This window comes from Bubalus kerabau, chromosome 18 (genome assembly GCF_029407905.1).
Source record: "Bubalus kerabau isolate K-KA32 ecotype Philippines breed swamp buffalo chromosome 18, PCC_UOA_SB_1v2, whole genome shotgun sequence".
Taxonomy (NCBI): Eukaryota; Metazoa; Chordata; class Mammalia; order Artiodactyla; family Bovidae; genus Bubalus; species Bubalus kerabau.
In genome coordinates this window covers 57851319-57867080 of record NC_073641.1, presented here as the reverse complement: position 1 = coordinate 57867080, position 15762 = coordinate 57851319, and the positions used below count along the sequence as shown (strand labels likewise).

The 15762-nt window shown below is 44.0% G+C and overlaps 1 protein-coding gene across 1 annotated transcript in view; it reads left to right on the top strand.

The window, feature by feature from the left end:
- The first annotated feature begins 5017 nt into the window (after positions 1-5017).
- The window catches only part of BASP1 (brain abundant membrane attached signal protein 1), a 53335-nt gene continuing 42590 nt past the window's right edge, over positions 5018-15762 (top strand). The window contains exon 1 of the mRNA XM_055554517.1: positions 5018-5241. The gene's annotated coding sequence lies outside the window, so the exon portion shown is untranslated. The remainder of the gene's footprint in view (positions 5242-15762) is intronic.

Here is a 15762-nt window from a genome sequence, read left to right as displayed (position 1 = left end):
GGGGCAGTCCATCTCTGCAGAGGCAAATGGCAAATGCCCTTGCTGTTCATTGTCAATGCTCTTGGCAAGTGCCAATTTGTAGTTGACATTTTCTATGTCTAGTTTTGTGTATTTGCTTCATAGAAAATGCTAGTGAGTAGATAAAGTGCTTTGGGATTTACAGGATAGGTGGGGAAATTCCTGTCTGTGAAAGGGAGGAGGGAGTTGGGAATGAGAACTATTCAGGTAGAGGATAAGATTTGTTTTTTATCCGTCTTTTATCTTGGGCAAAAATGTTCCCAGTGTGGTGCCAAGGCCAGGTTGCTCCTTGCATTTCAGGTCCACTGTTTCGTGGTAAACACACGTTGGCTCAGGTTTCCAGCTCTCCTCTTACAGGACATAAAGAGGAGCGTGAAATAGGGGACCAGGTAAGTTGTTTTCTTCCATTTACTCAGCATGTAGGAATACAGTGAATTAAAAATCTAGGCTCTGAAAGTCATCGCCCAGATCTGTGATCTATCCAAGAAAGGCGGCGATGAAGGCGCTCAGGGCGCAATGCAGCCCCTGCTCAAAGGAAAATCTGTTAAGTCTTTGCACCTCCAGACATGCTGCCTCTACTGACACCTTGAACCACAGCAAGAGACAGGTCCTCAGGCAGCACGTGCTCTTCAGAAAAATCAGGTGTTAAACCAAGGTTTCTCCACTCGCTGTTACTAACACTTTAGGATGAGCAACTGCCTGTTATGGGGCTGTTCTGTGTGCATTGTAGGAGGTTTAGCAGTAACCCTAATCTTTATTAGTTACATTAGTTAAATCTAAAGATGCCTGATCTTGATCTATTAGTAGCACTTCTCCCCTTATGGGTTTCCCCCAAAGCCTGGAGATATTGCCACATGTCTTCTTGACTCAGAAGAGCCCTTGCTTGAGAACCACTGACTGAAACCAAGTCCTTTCTGGGCTGTGTGAAGGCTGCTATTGTAATAACGGCAGTGGAAGCTGCAGCGGGGGGAGGCAGAAAGGGAGAAAGAGGAAGTAAATATGCACATGTCAACATTTTCCTTTGATTAAAAATTATTAATGTATTTAAGAAAGAAAAGCTATCTGCTTCCATATGTAATATTGCCTGTCTAACCTTTAGCTTGCAATTCATAGAAGAGATCTTGTGAACAAATTGCAGCAATTCAGTCCTTTGCCCAATACTTAGCTGTCCTGCTGAATTGATCAAATTCTCTATAGAAGTCTCTGTGGGTTTGCATTAATTCAGTGGCCCTGAACTAGAGCTAGTCAAAAAGATGTCAGGCAAAGGTGGCTAGGGGAACGCTGCGGTGACATGACTGTGACCACGCTTCTGCTTCATTCATGTTGGTCCACAGGTATTATTTGGGGTCGTAATTCTCTTTTCACTGTTTAGGAGGAAAGGCTGGGGAACTGGGAAGGTGCTTGGCCTCGGTGGTTGATATGAGAGGTACTGAGAGGGGAGCTGTGGGTGAGCTTTGGAGGTGAGATGAGGTCTACATAATAATCTACCCTATATGTCTCAATAACAATAGATATGAAAAGCTGAACACATATTGAGGTTTTTGTAAGCCTACTCATTTAGGTGACATGAGTCCATTTCATTGCAAGCAATTCTACAGCAAATCCTTTAGTAAAAATCGGTAGTTGCTGAATCATTTATCTTTTTGATGAATATTTCCATAATGCAGGTTATGCCTCACTGAAGCAAAATATGTAGGCAATTGAAAATGACAGTGAAATTCATTTTACATCCCAGGAAGTCTAGCTTTATTAAAAATTATTCACTCCTTTTAGAGAGTAAAGCAATTTTTATTTTCATGAATATAATGTTGAAAATTAATTACATTTGTCACAAACTGCACCTTTAACATCTACTTCCAAGTTAATTTGTCTATAATCTAAACAGCTAGTGGCATCCATAATAGTTTATGTTAACAATTTTCTGAACTCCAGAGCTTTAAATTGCTTAGTCATTAATTCCCCAAGTGTGGGTTAAAAAAAACAAACAACCTTTCAAGAGCATGCATCTTAAAAATGTAAGATGTTAGATGAACAACTAAAAATGAGACTAAAAACATCAGCAAATTGGATTTTATAATGTATTGGGATATAACAGATATAACGTGTTGGGTACCACATGGTGCATATCTACAAATTTTGGAAAAGCTTCCATTCTTAAGATTAATAGCACTATCAGCCAGTTACAGCATTTTTTCATTAAAGAAGAATTCCTTTAAAAATCTTCTAAATAAACAAATCTGATGGAAGACCAAACTGAGGAGACCTGAAGTCTCATTGATGTAAGCTTTTGCCTCCCATTTCTATGGTAACCTGTGATCTATATTCTAACCACACCTTTGAAAGGTTTGTTTTCTCCATCATGAAAATTTAGCTAGGAGCACTGAAAGTACCAAACATTAATTGTTAGGTTTTTTTTTTTTTAATTGAAAAAAGGAAAAGATATAAGATAACATCCAAAGACTTACCACGCAAACACAATAGAAACATATATTTACTTATTTGGGGATGAGTTTACATGACTGGAAGATCACAGGGATAAAAACTGAATGCTAAATGAAATAACTATGCAGATACCCTAACAAATATATTCCGTACATGTTATGAGCATAAAATTGTAAATGCTCTTTTAATTGAATAGGGTTAAAACTTAAAGACTTGCTCATAACAGTTCAAAAAAAATGATAGGCCAGTAATTTTCAACCTGGAGGGATTTTTGCCTCCCAGGGGACATTTAGCAATGACAACCAACATTTTGGTTGTCACAAGTGGTGGTGGTGGGGGTGATAGGTGTGTGTGTGTTTGTGTGTGTGTTACTGGTAACTAGTGGATGGATAGAGGTCAATAATGATGATGAACAACCTACACTACACTGGACAGATCCACCCAATCCCCACCCCCATCAGAAAATTATCTGTCCAAAACAGGAGACTGAGAAACCCTACATCTAACTTCATAAATAATGTGCTGGAATGAGGGACATATACTGATCATAGAAAATTATTGAACATTTATGTTCAAACAAGTAAAATGCTTTCATTTGTAATTTTCTTCCCTGTTTTTGTACCATATTTACTTCTTTGGCTCTGTGATAAAGAATCCTACGAATACGGAAGCTGCAGGAGATGTGGGCTCGATCCCTGGGTCAGGAAGATCCCCTAGGAGGAGGAAATGACAACCCACTCCTGTATTCTAGCCTGGAATATTCCGTGGGCAGAGGAGCCTGGTAGGCTACAGTCCAAAGGTTAAAAAGAGCTGGACAGGACTTAGCAACTGAGCGCACACACACACATTGTTATTTCATTTAAATGGGAAACAGACAAAAGAAAAAAATGAAAAAGAGCAAAATTCCCTTGCCTCTTTGGCTTTCATAGGTGAATATTTCCAGCTTTCACGCCTTCGTCTAATTTGGCGTGACCCGCATAAACTGTAAATATCAGTACAGTCGGGGAGCCTTGTTCCACTGCAAAACTTTGAGGCTTGTATGGGGTTGACACTGTCACCCAGCTTAATTTAAATATAGCAATTAAATTCTGGTAAGTTTTTTCCTTGTTAATCGGAAATGGACTTACCTTTTCCCACTTGAATGCGGATGCACTTGCCTTTGGCGTCTGCCTCCTTGTAACATATGGTTACACTGTGTCATTCCGGCTTTGGATACATTCCTATCCTCGAATCCTCGCCCAGGTCAAGAGGGCAGAACCATAGAGAAGCAGGAGCGGCATACTTTGGTTTTCTTTGCTGCGATGTGGGCGAGCCGGAAAGCAATCCAGATACCGCCAGAGGGCGCCCAAATGCCGCAAATGAAAGTTCCAAAGCCTCAGAAGGGTTTTGCAGGGAGGGTAAAATTGGCTTTTGTCTAATGAAAAGAGCTATACCGTTCTAAGCGATGTCGTGTTACGTTATTTTTCGCATTTGCTTCTTGTCAACAGATAAGCAAGGTGAGCATATATCCCCACCCTGGTGGTTATTTTGTATTCCTGTGATAAAGTGGCAGCCGCCCCCCCCCCCCCGCCCCGGACACCCCACACTCCGCAGTTGGCCACGGTTTTAACCTGTGCGTTTCTGAGCTTGCACTGTGCGGCTTGTCTCGGCTAACTCGCTCTTCCTGAGAACTGGTGCCTCCGTTAAAGCACAGACATCAAAAAAACAAAAACAAAAAACCGACGGCTCCGTGCCTAGGACTCTGGTCTTTCCTCCTTCTTCTCCCAAGTCCCGAGAGCATCCTCGCAGGGGCGACGCCGCGCGCCCGGCCGGCTGGACCTCCGCGCCGCGCTGGTCCAAAGCCGCAGCCTGCCGGGGCGCAGCACACTTGGTGCACCCGGGCGCCGCCCAGGCGTGCCTGCCCTGGGAGACCACTGTCCACCCTCGGGCGTCGGTCCTGATGACCCAAAGGGAGCCACCAGGTCAACCCCTCTCCCGAACCTCACTGCCTGCCCGGGTATCAGAATTTCAGCCAGACATCGCGAGCGTTCGGATGGGATGCTGAGAAAGGGTAGCAAGGGGCAGGGGGCGTCAGGCACCACCTCGAGGCGGCCCCTCAAGGTCTGAGCGAGAGCCCGAGACCTTCTTACCCAACCGTTCCAAACAGAATAGACACAGAGAGAGAGGTGGGCGCAATGGAGAGCGAGAGTGTGTGTGTGTGTGTGTGTGCCCCAAAACATCGCCGGCGCTGCCGGGGGAGGGGAGGCGACGGAGATGGGGGGCCAGGGACTGGAGAGGAGTGGAGGGGAGGTGGATTGGGAGTGGGCTAGAAGGAAGGAGGGGTCCGGGGATGGAGGGAAGGGGAGGGGGCGAGGAGGGGAACCAGCCCTTTGGAGAAGGGAGGCGGGGGTACCCGGGCGGGCGGGGCTGGGGGACCGCGGGGAGCGGACGGGAGGCGGGCGGGGCCCCGAGAGGGACGGGAGGGGAGGGGCGTGCGGGGGGCGGGGCGAGCGGGGGGCGGGCGGGCGCGCGGGGGGAGGGCGCAGGGCAGGAAGGGGAGGGGGAGCGCGCGCGCGAGAAATGCAGAGGCTGCGGCGGCGGCGGCGAGGGCAGTAGCGGCAGCGGCGAGGGCGGCGGCGGCAGCAGCGCGACAGCTCGCTCCTCGCTCCGGGCTCCCCGCCGTCGAGCCGGGGAGAGAGCCTCCCGCCCAGCGGCCAGGCACCCGGCCGGACGACGCCCAGCGACCCGGGTCCCTCCGCGGCACCGCGTTCACCTCGGGGCGGCCACAGGCACCCAGACCCGGTAAGGAGGCGCGCCCCGGTGGCCCCCGCAGCCGCCGCGAACCCGGGGTGCCGGCCACCCCGGGGGCCTCCGTTTCCTTCTGCCCCCACCGCCACCCCCTCTCTTTCCTCCTCTGCACCCGCCCCACCCCCCCCGAGGCCCTTTGTTCTCTCTCCGCGCCGCGGCCCGGGATGGGGGGTGTGGGGAGGGGGAGTGGTGCTGGGCCCCCGATTAGACGGCGCTGGTCGTGGGGGGTGGGGATCCCTTGGGGAGGGCTCCGTCGCGCCGCGGGGAACTGGGGAGATGGGGGGGCGGCCTCCCGAGGTGGGTGGCTGCAGCCACTCGCAGGGTGGGGAAGCTGGGGGGATGGGGGGGCTGGTGAGCCTGCTAAACAGAGTTGGTGGTGGGTAGCTGGACTGGAGGAAAGCAGCTAGTGCAGCAGGAGATTGCCGAACGTGAAGCCTTTGCGGTGCACTGAGTCCCGAAGAGACGATTTTGTGAGTCTGGTGGGAGAGGCTGTCACCCGCGCGGCTCATCGCCGGGAAGAAGGCGCTGGGTGCGGGGGTCGCAGCGGCAGAAGACGAAGGGTGGGGGTGGGGTGGGGCGGGAGTGTTAAGGGGGAGAAGGGATACGGGGGGACGTGGTGTGATCAGAAGGAAGGAGGTGGCTTTTTGGTTCAGCAAATGGGTTTCCTTGGCCGCTGGGACTCCTGAATCTTGGCTTGGGGTGGGCGAGGAATGCGAGGTTCACACGACAACGTGCCTCCCGAAGCACCACTGAGCTCATCAGAGCCCCAGCCCCGGACGGGGCCGAGCTGCCTTGCCGTTAACCTGTGGGCTCCATCTGAGCGTTTCCTTGTCTCCAGTACTCAGTTCGGAGAATGCGCTGGGCGCCTCCTCTGGCGGCCCTGGCCCGGAGGGTGTGAGCTTGAACCTGACAGCGCGCGGCCCCTCGCCGCCCAGCCCGGCCGGGAGCGAAGGTTTGGGGTTTAGTAGGTTTTGCCTAAAGCGCTAACACTGAAACCCGACGCCTGGCTCCTGTTCCCCCTTCTTCGCCCAATCGCCTCCTCCCTCCTTCCCCAAAGAATAAAAATTGCAGAATCCTTGGATCCGAGCGCACACACAATGCGTGGCTACAAACCGCATTCTTTTCATGAATATTCATCGAACGCTTGGCTGGGCTCCTTATCTGCTTCCTCAAGAGACATTTCCGCCTTGAAACGAACTCCGTGAACAGTCTTTGCCTGTGTAATTTTCACCCCGCTTAAAATAACGCAGCGCACATGGGTGCATTTTTTAGTACCTGGAACAGGATTGACAACCACGCCTCGGTCTGCCGCGAGGCCACTAGCATATCTGCGGCAGGTTAAAATCAAACACTGTCATAGAGGTGGTCTTCCTGCATTAGGGGTGTGGATCAGCCTCGCAGGGATTACAACCGGGGCTCACAGACCTCAGTACTGCGGGCAAAATGAATGAATCCGGACTGTAATTACCTATTCCTTTGTCTTGGCCTCGCGCATGCGCCGGAGAGCAGGGTGTGGAGGGCCTGGGCCGACCCATCTGATCCTTCCATCACCCACCCACCCACTCCCTTCCCAAGCCCAGGAACAAAGGCGTTTGCCTTAAATGTTGCGTGAAACCCTTGGATACAGATGACAGTTTCCCCCCACCCCGTGCGTGTATTTCTTCTAGGCTATCTCATCTTTTGCCTTCTTAGCTATTTCAGTTGATGAAAAATAAGATTAGCCTTGATGCTGAGGGCAAACTGTGGGGTTTAATGTTTTTGTAACGGAACACTGCTCTTTTCCTTTCTCTTGCTGTTCATTGTTCTTTTTCCTGTAACATATCGCACTGCAGTGATGGTTGCCCTATTAATTTGCATCAGTTAACCGTTTATCTGAAAGGTTTTTGCTGCTGGCCGTTTGATGAAGGGACATTGGTCTCAAAAATGACAGTGGTTTTTGCCCCTGGTGTCACTACGGGAAAAATTAAGACATTTGGCATTTCTTCAAACAAGAGGGCCTACAAAACCCAGAGATGAGAAAATGGTTACTTTGTCAGGATCCTAACGCTGTTTTCTTTTGATTCCTACCTCATTGTTTCATTAGGAAAATCCAAGAAGAACCTCATGAAGATGGAGACCACTGGTAGGGGAGGAAGAAGGCAGATGGGGCTGCTGGGGTGAAGATGGTCTATTAAGTTCTTAATTTTTCTTTTCCATATGTATCGATATATGTCTCCATATATATATGGACATATACACACACATTTGATAGGTTGATGACTGATTTTTCTTTCCAGTGATGCAGACTACGGCCTCTTTTTGGGCCAGTTTGTTCTACCAACTAAAAAGAGACTTAACTGTTGTGTATAAAATGGAGTAAATAATTATATTTTTGCCATGCTACATTACACTTGAAAGAATTTTATGTTTCAGTATTCTCAGTACACCCTGGTAAGACAACACGTGGCAGGAAAATGGAAATTATCTCTTTTGTTCCTGTTAATAAAACTTGATATTGATCAAGTTGAATGTATCAGCACCTTTATTTGATATGGAGGGTAGCTGCCTGCTACCCACTGTCCTCCATAGTATTGGGTGGATTTTTTAGGGTTTAGAGGGCTAGGGGTAGATTTTTTTTCTTTAGGTTATGTTTTTGAGGAACAGATGAGTCGGAGTATAGATCACATGCAATAACGAGTATATACCAATATGCCCCCAATTCGATGAGTCTCAGGTTTTTGAGCAAGACCATTTTTAAATTGAATTATAAACAATCGGTTACCTTATTCTTTTACCCGGCTAGCTTTTTGGCAAGCTTTAGCAGGTGGAGAAAGGGAGCTGAGCCTTTTGACAAAATGCGCCAACAATGACCATATTATCAGTGGCGCCAGTGGCGTATCTCTCCTTAACTGATGCACTTGCTCATTATGCAGGCAGAAGAGAACCTTTTCTCCCCACAGACCACCCTAATTTGAACGTCTGATTTGAATGGAAGAGTCCTACAGGGCTCTGGCTCCTTATCTTTGGAGGCATCCGTTGCAATCTTCCTGGATTTACTAGAACAAACCATATTATAATCTAAGGTGTGACGTAGTCTGTCTCATTAATATTTGTCTTTAAAATATTTTTCATATTAAGGACAATTTCAAACCATTTTCATTCCATAGTCAAAATAAGGGGAATATGAAAAACTTAGGAGATTTGGTCACTGTTAAATGGATGTCTGTAATAGCCACTGTAATTTTGTAAAAAATTACCAAAATCCAAAACCATTTTTAAGGAAAGTAAGGTGTATACATATGTATACACACAACACACACACACACACAATTTGTATATATATATATACACTCATGTTACAAAATAAATTTTATTACTGATATGAAACAAGATAGTTGGTACAGAATATCATTTTATAGTGCTTCATGTTGGTCTTTGGAAAATAATCAGTTTTCTGTTTTTCTCAGTATGTATATAGAAAGGAGAGCCTAGCTAGTCTACTAAGATGCTCATTTCCAATTTTTACCAGTGTACCCCTGAAATAAATGGGTTGCATTGAGCATCTTAGCATGTTCATTTAGGTTCTTAAACATTCACATTAAAGCATTTTAAAAGCTGTAATAAACAAATGCTTATAGTGAACAGAAGATTTATAAAGCTGCTCTGCCTTATTTTTGTTATTGTTTGTAAAATTTTGTTTTGAAAATATTTAAAAAGAGGCCTGTTCACTATTGTTCATCAAACGCAATTGATTTCCTTTGGTGTCTGATTGTGTTAAAAGAGATGTTCTGAATTGCTTAGGTCTTTATCTTTCTAATATGTAGTTTTAACCTACTACTGTATTTATATCCTCTATCAAAAGATTAACATCTTGATGATTATTTTAGTTGGTAAACTGGAAGCCAGGTACTGTGGAGGTAAATTGGAGCTTGTATATGAGTTGAAGTTCTGGAGGTGGGTGGGGGGATGGGAGCGGAATCTGTTGTTTTATCAAGTTTTCTTAACTCATTGAATCCTTTCCATTTATTCTGACTCTTAAGACTTTGGGTAATACAATGCATTGGGAACTTTACTTTGCAGCTTAAGTCTGGTGGATTAGTATCAGGAAATAACCCAGGCTGTGAATAGCCAGAATGTTTTTTAGAGAGAAAATATTCTTGATAGGGGGGTTTCCTAGGGTGTAGTCGAAAGGAGAGTCAGTTTGAAAAGTCTCTAGGCACTGGCTGGGCCACTTTGACCAAATTGCTTCAAACTGCTCTGAATTTCATTTTATCCAATTGTAAAACTGGAGTAATAATTCCTAATTTTAGGCTATAAAAAGGATCGCACGTGTCTGAAAAGAGTGTAAGTACAGTGGCTGGCTCCTCGGGCCCCTCGCCCTCTCAGTCTGCATTTTCAACATAGCCATCAGTGTGAATGACATCAGTAACTAATTTCTGTATACTGAGCTTGTTTTTGTTCCATGCTGATTAAGACTTGAGGGTTTCAGTATATTCAGTCAGAAATAGGATATTTCAAACCTCATGGAGATACATATTTGAAATTCTATGAGACACCGTATGGGAGTTTGCTCCCATGTGGACTGAATGATGCCAGAACGGCCACCCTCACTGAATTTCCCACGGCTGCCTACATAACTCAAGAGATGGCATTTCAGTTCTTTTGAGAAAATACAGGGGTGGTCTTAAAACCACAGAAGTTCCCAGCCTGCCCAAAGATTTTTGTTAAATCCATCCTCTCCCCTGCTATCAAGACAGACATCTAGGTAAGTGTCATGTAAGAAAAAAAATGTCCAGTAAACCTTATCAGAAGTAAATGATAATCATCTAGATCTTACCAGTGGATAGTTAAATTGTAATTTTGAAAAGACACAAGCCTAGGAAGCCAAGTGATTAAACGACATTCTCTTCTTTGTTCTGGAACTCAGAAATGGGATGACGTGGATGCCAAGTCTCATAGTATATTTTTCTTCTTCTGCACCCTAAGGGTTTAAGGAACATTAAAAATCAGGCTTTCCAAAGGCAGTAGATGTTTTTGAACAAAAACAGGGAAAGCCAGAGTTTTTTTGACTAGCCAAGGGAGTCGGAGAGGGGAGGTGGTAATTGAGCATGCCTCGAAGTCTAGGAGTAAATTCCTGAAAGCTTTAGAGTCTTTGAAATGGAAGCCATCTGCAAGCACCACAGGGACCCAGGTCATAAGGACACATTTCAAGATTATATAAGAAAATGGTGTTCAGCTGGGAAGGCCAAGTATTTCCACATTTCCTTCTTATCACTTAAGATGCTTTCTAAACTTGTTTTTGAATTGATTTATTTTCTTAATCATTTTGAATGACTTAAGAATTTCGTGTCAGCCATTTACTAGCTGTGTGACATTTGTTGAATTGTTTAACTTCTCTGTGCTTCAATTCTCATCTGTAAAATGAAGATTACAATATAGAGTTTCCGTAAAGATGAAGTAATCAGGGGAATGCCTCCCACATTCTGTGTACCTTTATAATGCACGCTCACTGAAAGAGGTGAGCGGACCAGCTTTCTTTACTTCATCCTCTGTATCTACAGCTGTTTATATTCTTGTTTCGAAGGTTATTATTGCAAGAAAGTCTGGTGGGTGTACCTTGGACAGGAGTTGGTAGAACATAGAAATCTGGTTTAGAAAAGCCTCCAAATACAGCTCTGATACCTTGAAGTTGTTGCCAAGACACTGTGCTAGTTTTAAAAGTCCAGAGTGGGTCCCCAATCCCCATATTGATTAGTATTACAATGAAAAACAATACTGTGAAAGTCTTTGGAACTTAAAGCCCCTGGTGACTTAAGTACTTTACCATACTTACAGACGCCTGTAATGCAGAAGACCCAGGTTTGACCCTGGGTCAGGAAGATCCCCTGGAGAAGGAAATGGTAACCCACTCCAGTGGAGATCTTCAGAGAAAGGCCTTCTGTTTTGATCTGGACTCCACTGGATGACCTTAGGTGTAGACACAGTTCATTCATAACCTGAAAAGACTTGGCTTTGTGGTGTCCTGAATCAAGGTGTATTCATTAGCATCTGAAAGAAGTGTCTTAGTCATTAGTGCAAAGATTGGTAAAAACCAATTTAGATATTTAAAATACTGAGGACACTGTTCCACATCCCCACCACCCACACCAGGAGTAAAACCAAAGCTTGTCTTACTCAGGGATGTGAAGGTATTGTTACCTGTTGACAAAATCTCTGGAAATAATTATCCCCCTGGCAACCTTAGTCACTGTGACCAAAAAAAAAAAAGGAAGTTCTTTGGCCTTCCAGATATTTGAGATGGTTCATCCTGGAATCACTTTGACTTTTCAGGCATTTAATTCAGGGATCTGCCTAAGTGATTCATCTTTGGCCTTCTGAACACTGGGCTTTGCTGTTGAGTGAAGGTATAGTCATTTTTCATTTTGGTTAAATTATTTTTCTAATAGTTTCTTTAAACAAGATTTTGAATCTTATGGAATCAGAAGGGAAATTAATTTATCTGTCAGGTATCCACTGTGGGAAAGCGGTTTTGGGTATGGTAAGTGTATCATAGAAGAAGTTAAGGGATGAAATTGGACATCTATTGACTATTATGTGTCTTATGCTGTAAGTGAAATTTATCCCCTCAAACAAATTGTAAGAGGCATTTTGCCTGTGAATAAATAAACAAACAAACAAAAAAAAAGAGGATTAAATAATGTACATAAGATCCTAGGGCTAACAGAAATTAATAGAATTTGGATCCATGTCTAATAGTCCCATTCTGCTGGCCAATGCTACTTTTTCCCGTAAGCCTTGGCTATTTTATCTCATGTAATATGGACACTTGGGATAAAATGGGTAATATATTGTAACACATTAACCTCTTCAATATTCATTTAGAGAGAGTTGTGCTAGGTTCTTCTCTGAAAAATTATCTTAGAAGAGATATACTGTCTAATAAATATTTAATCCATAAATGCATTTAGTGGCCTCTAGATTAGAAATGCTTCCTGTTGTGTGAATATAGGCTGATATCTATAAGTCATCTCTCTTTCTGGGATGACGATGGATAAAGGCTGCTTTTGAGGACTATAGAGAAATGGCCTTGTTGCACTTCACAAGTGGAAATAATCACTCAAATGCCTTACCTGTAATTCTACTTTTGATATACTAATCAGAGATACTAGTCAGCCCTCTTCCAGCTCTGTAGTTGCCTGATTAGAAATAAACCAAGTCCTAAACTCGTGACCCCATTTTCACTCTCCCTCCACGGAGGGTTCATTTACACAAAGTAGGTGGCTGGGTTTAAATACTGGCCTAATTATCAGTGCAACCTCAGTCTTTTGTAAATTCTTGCATCATCCTAACAGAAGGATTGTAAGCTCATCACTAAAACACTTCTTTTGGAACTCAGAGGACCTTAGAAATGTCAGTGGCTTAGTCAAGGTCCCATGAGCTGGTCAGTGGCCAAGTGGAAACCCAGGTTATTTCCTGCTGAAGCTCCATTCCTACCAGCCCTCCTTTTGATCTAATTGAGTCAAACTCGAACTATCTTCAGCTTAAAAAAAATTCCTTCCTTCCTTTGACTCTGATACCAGTTTTGGGGTTTTTTTTAAAGTCTTTATTGAATTTGTTAACAATATTACTTCTGTTTTTTTATGTTTTGGGTTTTTGACCCTTGAGGCATGTGGGATCTTAGTTCCCCAACCAGGGATGGAACCCACACCCTGAGCCTTGGAAGGGGGAGCCTTAACCACTGGACCACCAGGGAAGTCCCTGATACCAGTTTTTGAAAATCCAGCCCGATCCTGTGTTCTCTCCAGCAGAGAACCAGTTCCGCCTTCTCGATAGCACCACTTGTGCCTACTGCCTGCTGCTGCTTTTGCTACATGCCATCTTCTCCGCTTTCTTCTTATTATAGGCATGTGGTTTCCTTCAGATGCTAAAGAATTTATGGCATGCGTTAAAATAATTTCGCCCAGAAGACTAAATTTTTGTGTCGTATCTTTGTTTCTCTCCTAAAATAAACAAAATGTTGCAGGGTTTGGAGCCTGCAGATGGAGGGTAGGAGTTTGAAAAGAAAGCCAGTTGGTTTTAGACTAATTTGGGGGCTGTGGAGTGAGCAGAGCAGTGAAGCATTGTGCCCTAGAAATGCTCCAGAATCTCTTGGAAGATCCAGTGTGCACAGAGCTGTAGAGATGGACATGAGTTTTTCTGTCCATTCTTAGGGTTATCTGGACTTCCCAGGTGGCACTAATGATAAAGAACTCACCTGCCAATGCAAAATACATAGAAGACAGTGGGTTTGATCCCTGGGTCAGGAAGATTCCCCTGGAGGAGGGCATGACAACCCAGCCCAGTATTCTTACTTGGAGAATCCCATGGACAGAGGAGCCTAGTAGGCTACAGTCCATAGGGTCGCAAAGAGTCAGACGAAGCGAGTTAGCACACACAGACAGTCAGGTTTACTGGCTTGAGAGCTGCATGAAACATGAGGTTTGATCTTTTTTTCTTTAGAATGATCAGAATGATCATTTGTGGTATTTGGGATGATTTTGAGGATTTAAAAGGGCAGTAAGTTTCTGAAGTAGTCATTAAAATATGAAACTGAAGTACTTAAGTTGTTAAAACACTTGATAAAGTTTCATATTCAGATGTTTGAAATGAATTTTAGCAATGTAAACTGTGTGCATTTGTATTTGGAGAAACTATGATAAGTTTATTTTTAGATAAGAGAGTTCTAATTCATATTTAAAACAATCTATTTAGACATTTCAGTAAGTAGAGAATGAGTCTTAGATAAATTTATATTTTTTTTCCAGGGAACCCTGCAATAAACAAAAGACTTTGCAATTTTGTTAATGCTTTTAAATTATAGTTTTACAGGTTCAGAAATGGACATATTTCTTAAATAAAGCCAAATTAACTGCCCCCCTCCTTTTTTTTTTTAAGTTTATGAGGCAAAGGATATCAGAGAACAGCTTCTCCTGCTTAAGCTTTCTAAATTACGAGTGTCCTAGATTGCTTGGCCAACTAATTTTGAAAAGACCCACATCATTGACCTGATGGTGGCCATTCAAAACACCATTGCCAATAGATTAATACAATAGTCAAGTTAAACAGTAACAGGATCTACTTGGGGAAATAGTATATCAAAAGAGAAAGCAATAGCAACCATCTAGTGCCTGTGAGGACATCCAGATTTCCTTGGAATCACTGGGTCTTCCCACAGTCCTGTTTTAAGCCTCTCTGAGCTTGTCTTGGAAACTATAGGGGCTGTAGAATATTTGCTGACTCTGACCTTTATGAATATTCTCAGCTGTTTCAACATGGGATAAGAGCATCTGAGTTTGCTTTAGGCATGTTTAAGACTTGGGAAAAAGGAAAATCTAGAGAAATCAGTGACTTACAGATGGAGAGATTTGAGATGGCTTTCTGCCTTTATCCTGTATTCCATCCAGGAGGTAGGGTGAGATTATATGACCACTTGGGTATTCACTAAAGACTTGAATGATTAAATGACGTGTTCTGGAATCTAATTTGCATGACTCATTTTCCTAAGGTAGGAAAAAAAGAGTTTCAATCAACAATTAAATGGTGACAATAGCTCTTCCAGAGTCTTGTGATCGCCCAGCCTCAGTGAATACAGTTGACCAGAGGTTGTTAGGCACTAGAGTGTCTCAGTAGCCCTGTCGTCTTTTGTTGAGGCTTCAAGCTTTGAATTCCCAGGGCTCACCCAGCTGGACTTCAGAAACCTGGTTCCAGAACTTCTACTATGTGGTTTTCAGACAAATAGGAACAAGTGTTTATAGCAATGGTCTCCCACAGAGAGCATTTGTAGCAATGGTCTCCCACAGGTTGTTAACACAAGGCTGATGGTTTCCCAGGTATGTGTTTCTACATGTGACTCACATCTGAGTATCACTCTTGTCCACTACCTAATCCAGTGGTTGACTAAGTAAAAGTCTCATTGAAAGTTTCATTGGTATAAGAGACAGAACCAGTAGCTCACTCCACTTAACCTCCACCCTTTCTGTTCTAACTGGCTTCGCTTCTGCCTTCCAGAGAGCTTAGCTTTCATTTCATTTATACTAAAGTCTCCTGGGTGGGTGGGTCCGAGGTCCTCCTAGGAGAACTCAACTGGCTACAATGCAGAGAAAAACAACTACATGATGGGATTATGACATATACTTTCACTAAGGTAAGAGAAGAATTTTTAAAAAACGGAGTCTGAAGGTCACCAAGCTTCTCATGTCTCTGCCTCACCCAACCATGTTAATTGGTCCTTTCCTGCCTGAAAAATATCACATAGTTGTACTTTAAACTTTAATGTCGTCAGTAGTAATATATTCTATGGCTGTATCCTTATTTCCAGCAACAAATATTACCATATTAAGGGGAGACGTGGTGGTTAGAGGGATCAGTTGGCAAATTAGGGTTTGTCCCCAGTTAAATTAGGATTTGTCCCCACGCTGCCACCTTTAACTTGCCTTCTTTATGACCAAGAGTGACCGCTTGCACGTGTCTTTCCTGTTAGTGATCCCCATTGCTAGG